The following is a 4,587-nucleotide window of genomic DNA, read 5'->3' as shown; positions in this document are numbered from 1 at the left end:
CCTGACTTTTCGTGCCTTGCAGACCACCTGCTCTGGTTTGCTGGTGTTAATAATGACACTTGTTGATCTGTCTGGCCTTGGGGCCAGCAGTGGCCCCACTGGGAGGACCACTGGGTCCTGTTGACCTACACTCTCTCCTAACCCTTTGAGATCAGTTTTGGGGTCAGTTTTCAGACACCAGAAGGACAAATTCATTCAGCTTATTTGGGGTGGGATGAAATAGTGTCTACTTCCTTACTTTGTCTTTAGCTCTTTCTTCTTCTAAATGCAAAGAAACAAAACTTCCTGCCTTAAATACTCAGGTCTGGCATTGAAGTTGCCATCTTAGGAAAAAAGCTGCCTCTAACACTTTTGAAATTTCTTCTATTTGTGAGTCACTCCTGTGATTAGCAAGGTTATCAGAATTTATTGGTAAAAATGAAATTGATAATACAGTAAATGAGAACAAAACTAGCACAAAATAGGATGCAGAATACTATTTTTTCTATGCATTTATGAATATTTTTAAATCTTTTTAAAAAAGTGTATTTATTTAAGTAATCCTTACACATAAGCTGGGGCTCAAACTCACAACCTCCCACCCACCCCCAAGATCAAGAGCCTCCTGCTCCTTGGACTGAGACAGCCAGGAGCCCCTGCATTTATAAATGCTGAAAGAAGTCCGGAAAGAAATATGTGCAAATATTAAAAGTAGTTATGTCTGGGTGAAAGCGTGTTGATGATCCCTATTCTTTTTGCTTTTCTCTATTTTCCAAATTTTCTACCCTGGGCATATATTATTCTTGAACTCAGAAAAACAGTAACTTTTTAAGAAAAAGTTAATAATACCATGCAAAGCAAACAGCGTAAATGCACACCTGTGATATAGTCTTCCCTAGAACTATAATAAAAACCTATTCTACTCTGATTTTCCTCGTTAGTTGAAGATTTCATTTTGCAGTTTAAATTGTTTTACTTCCTTAAGGTAGGGACGTGAAGGGATGAGGAAGCGAACTTCAACGTCAGTAAAACTGGGTGTGCAGCCTTTTTCCCTTGTCCCTTTGTCTTCCGGCCCCTGCGTTCCCAGTCTTTTGTTGTTCTCGACAAGGATTTTGATTCAGGATTTAAAGAAAAACCAGTGCCGGCCCTCCGCGCGCCCTCTGGTGTCCCAGTGAGGTATAACTAGACATAACCCACGAAGATCACGGCCATTTTCACACAACACTCACCGCATATGATGATGCCTGGAGACGAGGACGTCTGGCATTTTAGAGGAAGAAATCACACGTCAAAAAGCTTGGCAGGTTTACTCTTTTTGAAACTATAGGTGTGGCTATTGATTTTTTAAAAAAACACTTAAAATCAGTATCTGCATATTTAAAAGAGATCTAATAGTAAGTCTATTCTGAAAGTAGTCAGCTTAGGTTTCTGGCTTCTGAACCGAAGAAAGCCAAATTTAGTTCTGTAATTCTAGCAAGTCAATACTTGGGAGTAATTGCCAACACATTAGGTGAAAGAGGTCTTAGACTTTAGCTTGACTCCTGATAATGATTTCTACCACTTTTAGGTTTATCACAATACTACAAGAGTTGATACTGAAAGTCCTTTTTGTTTGTTTGTTTATGTAAGTATGTATGCATGCATGTATGTAAGTAATCTCTGCACCCCACGTGGGGCTCAAACTCACAATGCTCAGATCAAGAGTCACGTGCTCTTCTGAGCCAGCCAGGCAACCCTGAAAGTCCTTTTCTAATGTAAATTATTCATATTGCATTTTTCATCAAACTGTGTGTTTTTAAAAATTACATTTCCACTGAAGAAATAAAACAATAAAAACAAAAACCCCACAAAGCAAAACAATATAGGCAAATAATATTTTTGTTTTAAATATTTATGAACTGACAAGATCCCAGGCTTTAAGCTTTATTTGAATGGCTGTTGAGAAGGCAAAACTTTACCTCTGTTCTCTTAGGGCTCTATACTGGCTCTGAGAATTAATCTGACATAAAACAGACTAACAGGAGAAAAACATCTAGTTTTTACAAAATGTGTGTATGCCCCGCTCCGCACCCCCACCCCCCCGTAGGAAAATGAAGGCTCAAAGAAGCGGCAAAACCTAAATGCTTATATTATCAGTTTGAACAAAGAGAGTCAATTTTGGACAAGAGACCAAAATATATGGGGAGGCTAGAGGAAGATAAGAGTTATTTTAACAAGATCTGTTTGTACAGAATTCTCTCAGCCTTGAAACCCCATCTCTGGTGATAAGCATAGTTCTTTCCTTTTAGTGTAAGAAGGATACTTTTCACATGTGAGTTTTATCTCATGCTTTTAGGAAGGAAAACCTGCTGTTTTCCAAATTATTTTCCCAAAATAATTCTTATGCCAAAGTGGCATATTTTGGGGTGGCATATTCTGCTACCTTTCATAGGTGATTCGTGCACAAAATATGAAATTCAGTAAGTACCAAAGGGTATATAGAAGAAAGTCTCTCTTCCATCCCAAGTGATGTGAGGATTCGGTAGCTCACTGAGGTCATCCAGAGCTCTGGGTTCTTCTTTTTCCTCAGGTGTGTTTTTTCTACAATCCTATACAAATCAATTTTTCATGATTGTCCCTTCATGGTTACAAGTTGCTGCTCCAGACATCATGGCCACTTTTGAGGTTGGAGCATGAGGTAGGAAGCAATTTGAGCAAATGCTCCTTTTGAATTTGTCCCTTTTAACAGGAAGAAAATCATTCTGGAAGCACTCTGAGGTTATTTTCCTGTTTCTTTGGCCAGTATTGGATCACAAGGAGATTGGGAAAGTGACTATTTGGCAAAAGGAAATGAGTTGTGATTAAAATATCAGTTTTTAGTATTCTAGTCTTCTTTGCTATTTTTAAGAACTGGAATTTGTTAGCATAACACTGTTTTTCCTTAATTTAACAATAATGTTTTAATCACTTTTATGTCTGGAGATATGCCCAGAAAATTATATAATTGCATTAACATTTAAATCAAAGGCATATGTTTTGAAAGCATTCTGATCACATCCTTTCTTTTTTTGAAATCCTTCCAAGTCTTCTTACTGTTGCTTTAATTCCATTTTTCCTCATTATTAATGAGTATCTTTTCATAACTTATCTGTCATTTGTACTTTCTCTAAAACTAGTTTGGGTCCTAATTTTCTTCCAGAGTGGACTGGAGGACTTCAGGTGGAGTCATGTTAGAATGGAAGGACATAGTTTAGAACAGCAACTGAACCAGTGGTGGTATCATCTTTATTTAAGGCTTACTAGAGATGACCGTGTTTCCCAGTTTGCCTGGAAGAGCCCCAGCTAGCGCTTTGTTGTCCCCATGTATTTTTTTTTTTTAAAGATTTTATTTATTTAGGGGCGCCTGGGTGGCTCAGTGGGTTAAGCCGCTGCCTTCGGCTCAGGTCATGATCCCAGGGTCCTGGAATCGAGTCCCACATCAGGCTCTCTGCTGAGCGAAGAGCCTGCTTTCCTCTCTCTCTCTCTCTGCCTGCCTCTCTGCCTACTTGTGATCTCTCTCTGTCAAATAAATAAATAAAATCTTAAAAAAAAAGATTTTATTCATTTATTTGACAGAGAGAATGATCACAAGTAGGCAGAGAGGCAGGCAGTGAGAGAGGGCGGAAGCAGGCTCCCTGCTGAGCAGAGAGCCCTATGTGGGGCTCATTCCCCGGACTCTGAGATCACGACCTGGGCCGAAGGTAGAGGCTTAACCCACTGAGTCACCCTGGTGCCCCTGTCCCAGTGTATTTTATTAATAGCACTCCATTCACTCTCAAAAGTGTCTTAGTTGGGATGAAAATTATACAGTCACCTCTTATTTGAAGTATACATCAAAATCTGGAATCTCCATTAGTTGGTGCAGGATTATCATGAAGATTAGGGTTTGGTCTGCTTCCTTCAATGTTGTATCCCCAGAGCTAGAACAGAAAATGCTTAAATATGAATGAATCAATAAATAAACTCATTACTTGGAGCTTGGCACATTGCCACCTGAGCAACTGGATTCTGTTAGCAGGGAATCTGGAGGAATGATTTTGGGGTCTACAACTAATGGTGCCTGCCAAAATATGCATTTCAGATTTTGATAGATATTGTCAAATTGTTCTCCTCAGGGGCTGAGCCAGTTTATACTCCCACCAGCAATATGTGAGAGCATCTGTTTTCCTAACCTTCATCTACATGGTGTTATCAAAATTTTAATCTGACAATCTGGTAGTTTTAATTTGCATTTCCCTTATTATGGAGAAGATTGAGCATATTTTCATATATTTAAAAGCCATTTGAAATTCTGTTTCTGGGAACTTTTGTTCATTTCCTTTGCCCACTTTCAATTAAGTTATTGGTCTTTTTCTGATTGATTTGTAGGATTGGAAATTGTTGTTCCTAGTTTTTTATGTCTTCTGAGTTTGTTTATGTTTTTTTTTCCTAAGTAGGATTAAAAAAAAAAATGTATTTAGTGCTCGCTTCGGCAGCACATATACTAAAAAAAAAGTATTTATATTTAGCTTCTTTCCTTTTATAGCTTCCATGTTTTGTATTATGCTCACAAAGGCTTTCCCTACTCCCAGATTATAAAATAATTCTTCC

This window comes from Mustela lutreola, chromosome 8, assembly GCF_030435805.1.
Source record: "Mustela lutreola isolate mMusLut2 chromosome 8, mMusLut2.pri, whole genome shotgun sequence".
NCBI classification, from domain to species: domain Eukaryota; kingdom Metazoa; phylum Chordata; class Mammalia; order Carnivora; family Mustelidae; genus Mustela; species Mustela lutreola.
Note: the sequence above shows the minus strand (reverse complement) of the source record.